The sequence below is a fragment of the Macaca fascicularis genome, chromosome 1, assembly GCF_037993035.2.
Source record: "Macaca fascicularis isolate 582-1 chromosome 1, T2T-MFA8v1.1".
NCBI classification, from domain to species: Eukaryota; Metazoa; Chordata; class Mammalia; order Primates; family Cercopithecidae; genus Macaca; species Macaca fascicularis.
The window spans coordinates 66,489,958-66,505,124 of NC_088375.1; positions in this window are offsets into that span (position 1 = coordinate 66,489,958).

Here is a 15,167-nt window from a genome sequence, read left to right on the forward strand (position 1 = left end):
GGTGAAGGAAGGGACACTTAAGATCCCAAACAGGGCCAAGTACCATGTCCAAAAGGCATTTGGTTCATTTTCCTGCTTCAAGTGATTAACCATGCTATCCTAAAAGATAACCATGAAATGAAGTGTCCAAAATTGCATGGCAGTTTTGAGTTGGTTAGCTCTTATTTAATCAGTTCTTGAGTACTCATGAGTTGATCCAATAGAAGTTATCTTCAGCTCCCTTCTTTTAAATTTATGACCTCTGACTCCAAGTGGACTTCAGAGTTGCTTTGATTTGATTTGCCCAAGTTTGCTTCAAATTTGCCATAAACTTTGTTCCAAATTTGAAGGCTATATCTCCAAATTATGTGCTATTTCTGCATACTACATAGCATGGCATAAGTCGATGTTGTAAGGACCATTCTGTAGGGAGGCTGTCAAGAAAAAATTTAGATCCAGAGATTATTACATTTGGAAGACAACTTAGAGTTCATCAGATCCAGCCCCCTCATTTTGCATATTGGGAAACAGATGCCCAGAGAAGGGAAGAAAGTTGCCTAAGGTCACAGAGCTGTGACTTCCAGTATAGGATATTTTTCACTATATGAGCTCATTTCTTGTTCTGTGATCCTGCAGCTTCTTCTTTCTCACATTCAAGATTGTCTTATAACCTGTTCTTTATTGGAGCCAACAACCTCCAGCACTCTTTTGGAGAAGCCAGAAAGGCAATCCCTCTTTACCTACTGACAATTGTTAACATTTAGACAATGGACCACAAAGTTTGTATACCAAGATTCATCAGTATCAATCCTAGGCACAGGCAAATTTTAAATATTTACTCCTTTCTCATCAGGTTTTGCAAATAGGAACAAAAAAAATTTGACATATTTCTTCATGGTATTTGAAGACAGACTGCCATACTCCTCAGATTCACTCTCAGCTGTCTTCCTTGGCTGCCCACTCTCCCCTTCTTGCTAGGAGATGAACCTCATAGCTGGGCTCAAGTTTCAGCTCCTTCACAATTGCTGTCCATCACAAGCTCCCAGTCCATGTTGATGTCAATGAATAGATAAATGGAGAATTACAAGTCGCTGGGCTGCACCTGTGTGTCTTAGAAGACCATTAATCAGGTCTTATCCTTGATGTCTTTAACATCACCAAAGGTAATGAAGGCATTTATAGCCAGAGCTTGACTGCTAATTTGGGTTTTAGTACAAGCCACTGAAGGGCATCTGGGTCCTCTCTTCTTGGACCAGCTTGGGGTCTGCTGGGCTGATGGAAGCAAACACAATTTACGCGGGTAAGATCATCAACTGAAATTGCTGAAGGCAGAAGAAGCCCTGACGAGGTGGAGAAGTCATCCATTTGCAGGCCTATGATCAGTGTTTTAAATATTCTAAGAATGTCTGTTTTAGTAGTTCTAACTAAGAGAAAATATAACTCAGAGTTACTGCAGTATGTCTCAGCCAGATCCAAGTCACCGTGGATATAATTTATACACACATACTGGGCTGCCTGTGCCAAGCATTGGCATGTCTGGTTTATATGCTACCATCGTGAGGACCTCAATACATTTTTAATTAAAAAACAATTGATAGGACTGAAACTGTAAATCCCCTTTTGCTAAAGAGAAAACTTTCTAAGAGTTTCAGTTTTGCAGAAGGGAGGTAGAAAACATTCTTGGCTGATTATTATTATTATTCTTTTATTCTTCATCTCTGTGTAACTGATCCCAGATTTTCCAGTTGTTTTCTCTAAATGCAATGTTGATAACTTACTGCCTAGGTTAATCCTATGTGACTCAGCGCCAAAGAGTTTTAACTGATTAGTTAGCTTGCTAGGTTAGAGGCCTGCTTAGAACATGGTGGAGAGGGATAAAAAGCTTACCTGGGAATCTGAAGAATGAGATCTTATGGTAAATTGAGTCACCACAGTTGCTTCATTAGAATTATATATCTATATCTTTGGCCTAAGTGACTTAGAAGTACTTCCACGAGAATGAATGAAATTTGTTTTCCTGTCCACTGCTTCTTTGATTTAGCTCATCTAACTTTATTTAGCCAATGGAATGTAGATGGAAGAGAGAATGTTTCAGTTCTGAGCTGAGGTCTCAGGCATCTTATTTTTCTGCCTGTCCTCCTTCACACGTAAGCTCCACTATAACACAAACATGCCTCTGGCAATGGCTGATCCAAAAGGGTAAGAGACTCGTGGAGCAGACCTAGATCCAAGGAGAAGCCTGGAGCCAAGACCAGCAGAGCCCAGCCACCACAATTGACATGCAGGTCTGTGAGCAAAAAATAAATACTGGTTAGAAGCTACTAACTTTTGGGGTGGTTTGTTACACAGCAAAGACTGACTAATATAGGCTTTATCTAAACCCTGTCAATAACTAGTTAACACTAATCAAGTCATTTCTGCTCAAGGCCTCTGTTTTCTCCTCTGTAAAAGGCAAGAGTTAAACCAGGTAATTTCTAAATCCTCTTCAAAATCTCTTCAAATTCTATAAATTAGTGTCTGCAATGTATGGCATAAATTTCTAGGAAAACCTCTTGTAAATGGATGCCGCTGGTTACTAAGGAGTACTGAACTAAACAGTGAATTTTTGCTTGTTATTATTGTTTTCTCTTCCTCACGGATAAGATTAAATTAAATGTGAGGATACAAATGTTATAATTTATAGCTTATGATAATTGGTGTGTATTTTGCTAATTCAAAGTATAAAACCAATGTATTTACCACATTGGTTGTTAATTTCCTCCTCAGTGAATTGCTATACTTAATAGAAATATTGCTTTATGCAATAGGAAATTCATAAACAAAATATAAAATGATTGTGGTTAAAAGCACACTTCAAATTTGGTCAAAATAAAAATTATTCCCACTTATGAGAACAATGGTAATTTCCACTTTGACCTCCTGTTAACGATTAATAAATGTTCTAAACCATTACATATATTACCTCATTTAATTTCCAAAATAGTTTTTTGAAGATTGTTTTATTTTTCTAGATGAGGTACCTGAAACCCTAAAAGTTTAAATGCCCTTTCTCAAATAACCACCTTGCAAAAACTAGAAGCAGATATTTGAACCCGGGTCTATCTGACTCCAGACCTGAAGCTTGTGCTTCAGATAGGGTTGCTACTTGCCTCTGAGCTCTCAGCCCAAGTTAGGTACAAGACAGGTGCCCTGTGAGGTAACTATACCTTTCATTGCTACACCATACAACCACAGACTGTATATTATCTCTGACGTTTCTGGACATCTTTCAAATATGCGTAATGTGTAATAATTTCATATCGAGAACTCAAGTGTGAAAAAAATACCATTTCCACCTGATGACAAAAAAATCTGCATATTTTCGTATAGTCTTGCAAAATTGAAATGAAACATTTTTGGCATTAACTCAGCCGTATTAAGAGTTCATTCCTGCCTCCTTTCTGGCCAGGTCCCATCTAATGTTTGAAGGAGGGTCTTACAAGCAACCAAGGGGTGATGAGGGAAAAATGGCTAGAGACATTGCATTTGCCATTCCCTGCTCTCGCCCTTTGTTGGCCTAGGATGCCGTTTACTCTTTGACCATTAGCTTTGATCCCTAGGGCATGTACTGCCCTTGTCCATAGTCCTGCAGTTACCTCTCAGTACCAGAACTCATGGCTATCTCTGTGTCCTAATGCTATCAGGCCCCTTTAAATATATAAGGTATCCCTCAACCATTTCCACTTCTCTCCTGGAAGCTCCGAAAATTCTGTATGCTTCCCTTTGCTACTCCTAAAGAAATCTAGGAGGCTGTTTCAATTCAACTTTGCTAGACACACAATGCCACTTTACTATTTCAGTACTGCTGCCCCATGCTGGCATGTGGGAATTCTCTCCTGACTCTTCAGGTTTTGCCAGCATAGTGAAGCCTATATCATCTCTAATCTGAGACCCCTTGTTCCTTCAGGACCTGCCCCACTGGGTAGCTGGCAGGACACTGGGCCCCTTGTCAGCTATCATCTGGTGTCTCGTCACGTCCCCTCTGATCCTTGCCTACATGCTTCTCCTCTCCTTCCCCCTGCTACGGGCTCCATTTTTATCTTGTCTCCAGGGCTAAATAAAATGGCTCTTCTATTCTTTTTTAAGTCACTTGCTTATGTCATGCACTTTATGCCATGATTCCTTCAGGGCTTTACCTCTGATACTGAAAAGGGCCTGGCTCTTACAAATCAGAAGCAATAATTTTAAAAGATCTATTTAGAAACTCAAAAAGCCCAGAACTTACTGGGTTTTCTCTCCCTTTTCATTACTACTCTAATAATCTTAATCTCCCCTGGGGCACAGGGTGCCTCTGATTTAATAGGAGAAGGACGGCAGGATAACTTGTGGAGGTGAGGAAGGCACAGGAGGTGGGGAGATTCTTGGGTAATATCTCAGAATAGTCATCAAGCAATAAAGGGATGCAGTTGATAGTGAAAGCCATAAACGCTCAATTTCTGAGGCTTCTCATTCATTCATTCAATAAATATTTGTTAAACACTGACTACATGCTGTCTTAGGAGCTGCATAAACAGCAATAAACAAGGCAGACAAGGCTGCTGCTTTCATAAAGCTTTTATACTCTAGTTGGGAGAGACAAACAATGAACAAGAAAACAAATGTATAAGGTAATGAATTACATATAGTGCTAACTAAGAAAAGAACACATTGAGGATCTAAGAGTGTAGTGAAGAGGTGGGGCAGCTACTTTAGACTGGTCAGGTAAGGAAGGTCTTTATTCATGTTAATATCTGAAGTGAAACTGAATAGTGAGAAGGAACTAGAAATGGAAAGATCTGGGGATCAGATGCTCTATGGAGAAGGCACAGCAAACACAAAGGACTGTATAAACAGCAGCTAAGGACAGGAGGAAAATCGGAAGGATGTTTGGAAGCATCATGAGTGAAAAGAGAGGGTGGCGCAGAGGACTGAAAGAAGCAGGGGCCCGATAAAGGTCTTTCATGGTGGCGTTTGAATTTTATTCTACGAGCAAGAGGAATCACATAGGATTATAAGCAAAAGAAAGACACAATCATTCACTTTTAAAAACATCCTATCTGCTGGGTAGAGAATAGTATACAAAGAGGCAGGAGCAGAACAGGCAATAGCATTAAGGGTTCTGCGTAGAAAAAGTCCTATGAGTGGCTCTCCCTGGTGGTAGTGTTCCAGATTTCAGCCAATATCAGGGAAGTCCAAAACTCCCCTTCAAATAACCTCCCGACGAATGGTCACTAGGATGTAGTTCACTGAACTTCGGCAGCTTTTCCTGCCCCCTTCTCTGTCCAACTGGAGCCCTTTGGAGGAGACTCAGGGAATGTTGTGCTCTGTAGGCACCGGCTAGAGACAACCACGTATCTAATTATTTTCTCTTATCTAAATTGAGGCTTCCAAGGTGGTGGTGGTGGGGGTGCCTCTTTCTTTGCTTCGTTGTTTCCCCTACAGCATTTATCATAGTGCTAGGCACATACCAAGGAATCAAAGAACATTTGTTGATTCAGAGATTGATTGATTCTGAGGCACTTGAGTACATTTGTAAATACCCTTTGAGGATCTTGCCTCCCATTGGAATAAAACACTTCATGTTTTATTCAGTTATTTCCCCACATGCAAATGTGCAGGTGCCCCGATGGCATATAGATAACATCATTACACACACACACACACACACTCGCACACCAAAGAAATGACTGCTCACATAGATGACACGATTAGAGGAAGATTGTGTTTGAGAAATCTATTGGGGTTTAGTGCAAGAATTATTGGATGTGTTCCCCAGATGCTGACGTCCTGCACTTGCAGGGCAGCCTTTCCTACAAGCTCCATGAAGCAAGAGAGAGTTAAGCTAGACAACTTGGGATAGAGCAATAAAAACTAGACAAGGAACCAGGATGTTTTTAGTTCTAAGTCTACAATTCGTAGCTATGTGACCTTGAGCAAGTCACGTAAGCAAGCCAAACTTCAGTTTCTGATCTGTAAAAATGAAATAAAAATAGTTGCTTTGAATAACTTTTATATTGGAATGAAGCATCAAATAAAATCATGTAAATGAAAGTGATTTGTAAACTGTAAAGTGAAACGTGTGAGAGAGTTACAAGCTAATTTTACCACAGCCCCTGTCAAATGCTAACGGCCCAACCCTGCAGAGCTGGAAAAAAAGAGTATGCCAATGTTTTTAAAACGGTGGAATCAGATCACTGGGTCCATTTCAAATTGCTATAAAAAGCATATAATTAACTTTCAGGATTTTACATTCCTTGACTATTCAGCAACAGCTGTTTCCATAGTTCTTCTGAGGTATTTGAGTTTTCCTCATATTTTATGCTTTTTTTTGCAATAATTGGATGTCCCCATCTTCATCACCAAGGAATATATTGATGCTTTTAAATACTATCTATGATATGAAGATGGGAGAAGTCACTTTTGTTCCTTATTCAAATTTTTCTATTTGTAATGTGTATGCTTTGATTATTTATTCCAGTGCTTTAAAATATCAAGATCATGTGTAGGTAGGTGTCCCAGACTCATAAATCAGAATGTACTATCTTTTTAATGGATTTTTTTCTTTCCATTTTGAAAACTAAATACATTAAACAAAAATGAAAAACAATATCTACTATTAACTATCACCGTCATATTATAAAAGCAAGAAACTTTGAAATAAATGAAGATTAAATTCATGGAAAATTCCTTCTTTTGATTAATAACTTTGTTTTAATTGATATTTTTAATAAATGATATATTCAATGTGGTTCTAACACTTAAAAGGTACAAAAGAAGGTTCTGTCCAAAGTTTTCCCATTTTGGTCACTCATCTGCTCAGCTCCCTTTCTCACAGGCAATTGTTTATCAGTTTTTTTGTGTATACTTCTAGAACTTCTATGCACACACAAATCTTTACGTGTTTGTGTGTACTTTTGTGTAGGTGTGTGTTAGTCTTTACTATACAAATGATAGCAAGCCATACAAATTTTTATTCACTTTGCTTTCTTCACTTAATACATTTTGAGATTTCTCCATATCAGCTTGTAGAGAATTTCCTGGTCTTATTCATGGCAGCATGGTATTCTACGGTATGGATGCTCTGCTTACATACCTGCTGATAGACATTTGGATAGATTCCTGCTGACAGACATTTAGGGTGTTACCACTCATTTGCTATTGCAAACCATCTTTGCTAAAGGATCTTGTGTATTCACCATCTTATTCATGTGCAATATATCTTTAGAAGACATTTCCAGCAGTGAACTTGATCAGTGTAAAGGTATGTTCAATACTGACAAAATGCCCTCCTTTGATGTAGCTCCAATTTATATTCTCCCTAGGAGATCCTATTTCCCCATGTCTTTTTTTATAATAAACTTTTGTATCTTTGACAAAGAGAGGTGAAAAATAGTGTCTCTCCTTGTAGTTTGATTTTTGTTTTCTTAATGTGAATGAAGTCAAGGACCTTTTTACATGACTAATAGCCAATTGTATCTCTTTTTTTGTGAACTGTATGTTCACGTCTTTCATCCCTTTTTTTGTTTCTTTTGGGATGTTTGTCTTTTTGTTAAAGGCTTATGTGAATTCTTTTTATATTACAGAAATTGGTCTTCTGTCCATAAGATTTTAAAGTATTTTTTCAGAGTTTATCACAAGCTTTTGATTGATTATGATTATTTTGCTTTAAATGTGTGTTTTCTAATTTACTGTAGTTTGGCGTATTAATTTTTTTTTTTAACTCCGAGATTTGTGAAATGGTTAAAAAGGCCTTCTTTCTATACTATGAGATTATAATTTGTTCCCTTGGTTTCTTCTGGTAACTCTATGGTTTCACTTTTTACCCCTAATTCTTTTGATCCAGTTTTAATTTATTCTGATATGATACTTAAAGTATGAATTCAACTTAAATTTTTTTCCAGATGGTGACCCAGTTTTCCAACAAAATTTATTGAATAATCCATCTTTTCTCACTAATATGAAATGAAAATTTATCATATACTAAAGTCACATAAGTCTTCTGGCCTATTTCTAGACTTTCAATTCTGTCCCATTGGCTGCCAGTTTATTCATGTACCAGAACCAAAATTTTATTATTGCAGAACGATATTTTAATATCTGATAATGTATTTCTCACTCCATTTTACATATTTTTAAATTTTGTTCACTTTCTTTGTTTTTCCATTTGAATTTCAGAATAAGCTTGTATGCTTCCAGAAACAAATCTTATTGACATTTGTATTGGAATCATGTTAAATATAAAAGTTCAACTCAGGAATAATTGATATAGTCTTATGTTGTTGAGTCCTTTTATCTCACCATATGGTATGTCTAGCGATTTGTGTAGGTTGTAACATTTCCTCAGTAGAGTATTTTATGAGCGTGTGCACACATGCACAACTTCTTATTAAGTTTATTACCAGATATTTTATATTTTACACTTGATCTTAGCCAAAAGGCTGAGAAGCGACGATATTTTATATTTTGAAAATCAACTGTAAATGGTGTGTTTCCTTCTAGTACAGCTTTAGCTGTTTATTGTTTTTACATAAGAAAGCTATTTTTCCTTTCCCTTTCACCTCATTGAATTTAGTTTGTAACAGTTTTTTAGTTACATGATATGCAAATAGGTAACTACAACTTCTAAGTTACATGCCTCTAATTCCTACCTTTCGTATGATCTCATTTGCTAGTAACTTCCAGATGATGTTGAATAGCACTGGTGATGTAGGCCATTCTTGCTCTATTCCTAATTTTAACACTTGCTGACTATTAATGCTTCTAGTGTTTTCTTAATAAGCATAACGCTGACTTTGCAGTTGCGATACATTATATTAAAGAAATTTAATTTATTCCTATTTTATGGACTCTTCTCTTTTTTTTTCTTTTTTAAAAAAGCACATCTAAAATATAAAGTGCCTGTCTTCAGTACCTATGGAGAAACCTATCTGATAGTCTCCTTTCCTCCTTAACTATGGCGAAATATGGTAGCACGTTTCCTAAGGATCATCTTTTTATTTCCAGAATAAACCCCATTTTGTCAGAATGGTTTATAGTTTTAATTTATTTAGGACTTTTGCATCATATTAGCATATGGAATTCACCTGTAGTTTTATGTTTCTGTGCAATCTTTATCAGGTTTTGATGTACAGTTTTATATGAAGATTATCCCAAGAGTTTGGTAGTTTTCTTTCCTTCCACCGTCACCCCTCTGCCCACGCTCTGAAAGAGTTTAAATGAGTTTAATTCTGTTCTGTAAAGGTGTAGTAGAATTTCTGAAACTGGATTTTATGCCTTTGGTGTGTGGGAGAGGGAAGATATTAATAGCTTTCTTATTTCATTTATGGGAACTGGTCTGTTTAATATTTCTAGTATATTGTCTAGTATACTTTCCATTTCATCTATGTTTCCAAGTTTGTATAAAACTGAGCTAGGTAATTTATTTAAATTTCCTCTGTACCTTTGGTGCTACTTCTTATCAATCAATTCTTACTTTGTGTGTTTGTGCTTCCTTTTAAAACTGTTTATATATTTTATTTTATTTTAAAATCAGCTTTTGAATGTATCTGCCTTCCTTTCAGTTTCAGCTTCCTTGCTGTGATGGATTTTTTCTGCCATTTAGGTTTTTGTTGTGTTCTATAGATCATGTCTCAGATCCTCCTTTTGCCTTGAGTTCTTGTATAACTTTTTTGTGCTATTTCACCAAGATGATTGCTTTAAGTTTTTTTTCTTTTTTTATTACTTGGGCAAAATACTTCATCATCATTTTTAGGTCCTCTATCAGTTCCTTTTGAGACACTCATCTTTAAAGGAGGATTTTGTTTGTTTTTGCTTGTTTGTTTTTGTTTTTTACCTAAATCAGCAATTGCTGGAGGTTTCTGCTGGGAGAAGTCAGGACCATGTCTCAGGCTAGCCAGAATTTTCCTTATTCCCAGGAGCTGGTATGCAAATTATTTATCCTTGATTTCTCCACAGTCAAAGAATAAACAAAGGTGGGCAGTTTTCCACAATTTATAGTCTGTTCCTCTGTCAAACTGCTTCAAACAAATCTGGCCTGTTTATATGATTCCCTGCATGGCCTTGTTGCTTCTCCCTGGGACCAGACTGTACTTTTGGTGCCAGCCTATGAGCTCTGGTCCCACTATTGCCTGTAGGAATTTAGCTTGCTCCCCAGCTGTTTTTAGATAATCTCTGAAAAGAAAAGGAGAAAATGCTCATTTGTGTTGCATCTTTAAATTGGAAATGTTTGAATATCTTACACAATAAATATTACATTATTTCTTTTACATTAAAAAAAAATTGAGCTGGGCACTTTGGCTCACGCCTGTAATCCCAGCACTTTGGGAGGCCAAGGCGGGTGGATCACCTGAGGTCAGGAGTTCGAGACCAACCTGGCCAATATGGTGAAACTCTGTCTCTACTAAAAATACAAAAATTAGCCGGGCGGGGTGGCAGGCGACCATAATCCCAGCTACTCGGGAGGCTGAGGCAGGATAATCGCTTGAACCTGGGAGGCGGAGGTTGCAGTGAGCCGAGATCGCACCATTGCACTCCAGCCTGGGGAACAAGAGCGAGACTTTATCTCAAAAAACAACAACAACAACAACAAATTGATACTGCTTTGAATGAAGTAACTGGTAAATATGCATAAATAGTTTAAACTCCAGACCTCTATACTTCATTATTGTCTATCCGGTGTCTAGCCCAGCACTTGGCACATGACCCTTCAATACATATTTAGGTGTTGAACTAATGAATATATGCTATAAATGATATTCAACAATTACCTTAAACTAGGAATTGCACACCGTTATAAACATGCCCTGTCAATATGTTGTTTGGGCAGAATAGCATTTGTTAAGCAGGGTGTGCACTCTGCAGTTCTTCCTACACTCTATTGTTTTTGCCTGGCTGCTTTATCCACATACTTTATTTACTTGACCTCTAAAGTTATTGGATGTTGAGACCTCTGCAAATACTTGATTAAATATGTCAGATTATATTATCTGGACATTCTTATTTTTAAAAAAAATATTATCACACACAAACACAATCTAGAGTTTAGCAAAACTGTAGTCAGCCTGGAGTAAAATTTGGAAGTGAGCTTGAGAGATTATTTAACCCATCCATAGCCTCAGGGAAAACAGTGCTTCATTCATAATAGGAGTCTGCCTTCTGGACCATATATTACACCTTGCATAGAATCCAGGAGGAATAAGTAAAATGAAGTGGCACCCAAGGGCTGTCAGTATCTAGTTACAACTTCTCAGCCTTCTAGAGGTCTGATCTTGTACCAGATATCCAAGGGCACATGCAGAAAGCAGCAGCTTTACATGGCCCTGGAGCTACCCATCTTTCTAACTAGTGATCCATACTCAACCTTTTCCATGAAGCTCAGCTGAATGGCAATGGGCTGTATTTGAGAGTGTGAAGATTTTCTCAAGGGTTTAGGTCCTCTGATACGTTTCCTTTGAAGTACTCTCCGGAGAAAATGTTCTGAAACAGAGTGAGGCATCCCTGCAGCTCTGGCCAGTAAACTCACATTTATCTTATTCCGGGTGAATCCATCTTAGTATAACCTGTTAACTGAGTACATACAGAGACGTGAGGAAAAAAGGAGGTTCTACACAGGATAATAATCTAATTAATATTCTCTGATCATAATATGTGGATCTTTGCCTCTTCTAAGATCTGACTACTGAGATGCAGGAAGCTACATCTCAATTCCTGTTCCCTCGGTCCTGACTCTACAAGAGTCAATTTCCATTCCCTTCAGCAAGTTAGAGTCAAAGAGCAAGGAGAGTCACGGAGGCTGGAATAAAGTAACACCCTAGAAAAAAACTTCATCAGAGCAATGATCGTTTCAGAGTACTGTGGAAGCCTCCTCCACTAAGGGCAGGGCAAACAGATTTCCAGCCCTACATGTCCTCTTCTTGGGAACTGCTAAGAGCTTTTCAGCTTCTGTGTAGTAAAAGCCATTGAATGAATTGAGAACTTTAGAGTGCTAAAGGAACTTTAAAATTGTCTATCCCAATCTCCTTATTTTATGGAGCAGACAGCAGAACTCCAGGGAAGAACTGTTACTTACTCAAGGTTACAGAACTAGTCAGTCGCTCTTTCTGAGGCTCTACACTGCTTCACTTTGCCAATTTCACTGTACACATATTATATGCCAGGTATGATTAAGGGCTGTGAGACACATGAGCGTAAGACAAGTTCTTGCTTTTGAAGAACTTTAAGAGAAGTAGGAAAAAACGATCATTTCAGGAGGCAAAACATTTAAATTTAGGGCCATAGTTTCCCTTCTTAAAAGATTAAGAACAGATTGTATTCTTAATATTTTGATTACAAAGAGACAAAGAGCATTCAAACAGCTGAGCTCTTATTGTATTGCCCACCAAATACAATAGCAAGAAATACATATAAACTGTCTATTACTGATGGTTCTCTTCAATAGTGTTAACAAATATGGATCCCTGGATTCATGTGATTCCCTCAAGCCCACAGTCAAGTGTCTTCAAGGACAATGGGGTGACTGCTGCAATCAGGGAATTAGGCAGGAGAGCGGGCATTCTGGCCCTTGTGGCAGCACTGAGTGTTCTTGGTGGTGGTGTGTTCAATTACAGTTAATTTTTGCATTAATTGGAAATACAGAACAAGGATTCCAGTGTATATATAGAAACATATAAAGAACAAAACTGTTAGGATTTCACACCAAAACCATTTACACAGGAATTTACTAGGCATTAATTGTTCACTCTTTCAGTACAGAGACAGGACCTATGTTTTTGAAAATGCTCCCAAAATAGATAACGTGTTCATACCATTTGCTTCCCATATCCTCTTTTGAGATTTTCACAAGTTTCCTAAAATATGATAGCAATGCACATAAGGAGCTATCAGAACATAAACAGTACATCGAGCTCCTGGTAGCCATTAAGGTGATAGCTGAGCTGGGTCCTAAAAAGAGAAAGACTGTACCATGAAGAACAGTGGGAAGGCATATCCGCAAGAGGAAAGAATATGGGGAAACACACACACACACACACACACACACACACACACACACAGAGCCATACCAAAGAATGGCAAATGAGGAGCTATATGCCAACAACCTCTTTAAAAAGGGGGAAGCTGGCCGGGCGCGGTGGCTCACGCCTGTAATCCCAGCACTTTGGGAGGCCGAGGTGGGTGGCTAATGAGGTCAGGAGATCGAGACCATCCTGGCTAACACAGAGAAACCCCGTCTCTACTAAAAATACAAAAAATTAGCTGGGATCTACTAAAAATACAAAAAATTAGCCGGGAGTGGTTGCAGGCGCTTGTAGTCCCAGCTACTCAGGAGGCTGAAGCAGGAGAATGGCGTAAACCCAGGAGGCGGAGCTTGCAGTGAGCCGAGATTGCACCACTGCACTCTAGCCTGGGCAACAGAGCCAGACCCCATCTGAAAAAAAAAAAAAGAAAAAAAAAAAAGCAGGGGGGAAGCTGAGACCCAAAGTAACCAGGGCAGGTCCAAGAGTAGTAGCTAGTTAGTAGCAAAGCAAATGGAGAGCCCCAGTCTTCTGACTCCCATGCCGGTTGTGCCTCTTCTTAGCATCTCTGCCTCTGACCTGACATCTCTAGAAGGCCACAACAAACAGGGGAGACAGGATGTACCTACAACATTCTTTTGTTTTTTCCAATACTCCACTAGTGTCTAAAATATCCTTGCTGTAGCAAGCTAGCTTGTATTTTTGGCAAGCTTGATTAGAGCAGGAGAAAGTGCTGAATTTCCAATATGCAAATTAAGTTAAAGGCTACCCAGGGATGAAGGAGCCCTACAGGAATGCTTTATTGACTGCCGCAAATTTACCCAAATAACTATTTTTTTAAAAAACAACAACAAATAAATTGAGTTCCAACCTCCTTTGTTCTTCCCCTTAGGAGTCACATGTTTTTCACCTCTAATTTCATATCATTGTTGAAGTGGTGCATTGTGCATTATTTATAAATGGAATATCAAATGAAGGTGGCTACACTAAGAAACTAGAATTAGATTAATCACAAAATGTATGGATAATAGCCATTTGTTCTTTAAGTGCTTCGTTTTAGTGGGTGTAAACAGGGAGTAGAATTTAATTTTCTTGGCTAGTATTAGCAGAAAATATATAAAATATTCTATGTTCTTTCTATAGTTATTCCAGGAGTATTTGTGCAATTATAGCCTTTTTGTCCCCAAGGAAATCTAAAATAGTGAGGGCTACTTAGAGGTATACTGATATTAGGGAGATTGTATTTTTAAAGAACAAGAAATTAGGTGGCTCAGAACAATTCTACGTTGGTATCATTGTACTACTTTGACTGGGTAAGATGACAAACCTCTTAATAAGTACCAAACTTATTAAGCCCCCTTGCATGGTGTCTAAAAGTGTTGGAGCCATTCCATAAAAATTTAAAATTTTAATCCAATTAGGCTCCTATTAACTCTAGAGGTGGTTAGAATTATGGCTTTATGGGTCTTCTCCCTGCTTCCTTCCTCAAAATGAGGGGTTACGACTTTCAACCAAGGAAACTGGCTTTGTCCATGAAGTTGAAAGAAGACTGGTACCTTCAGCAGAGGACCAGCTTCTTCCTACATTCCTGTGTTGACTTCAGGGAACTGACACATTGACCACAGCTCCTTTTGGTCCCCACGTGTCCCTCACCCTTTGGAAGGCCTGGGCAAGCTCCCCAGAATGAGGGACCATCAAGAAAATGGGCAGCATAGCTGTTGTAAACCCAAGCTCTGGAATCAAGCAAACTTGCGTTTGATTTTTGACTTGATCCTCACAGGCAATAAGAGCTAGCATAAGGAGCTTGAGACACTCCTCAGTGGTATCTTCGGTAACATAGTGATAATATTGCCTACCTCCCAGGCTCCTTGAGAGGAGGAAATGATACTTATAAAGTTTTGGACACACGGCAATTGTTCAACTCTAAGAAGATTTTCTTACAAAACAGGATAAAACAAGATAGCTCAGGCTTTTGGAGTGTTTTCATGTGCCATGGGCTGTGTCGAGTGCCTTACTATATTATTAGCAAAGTGATCCTTCTTCCATCTATTCAGTAGCAGAACCAGGATGAAATCTAGGCACCCTGGCTCCTGAATGTGAGTGTTTAATCACAAAGCTTTGCAATGGGCCCTCCCTGGAGCAGTGTGACCTGGCATAATG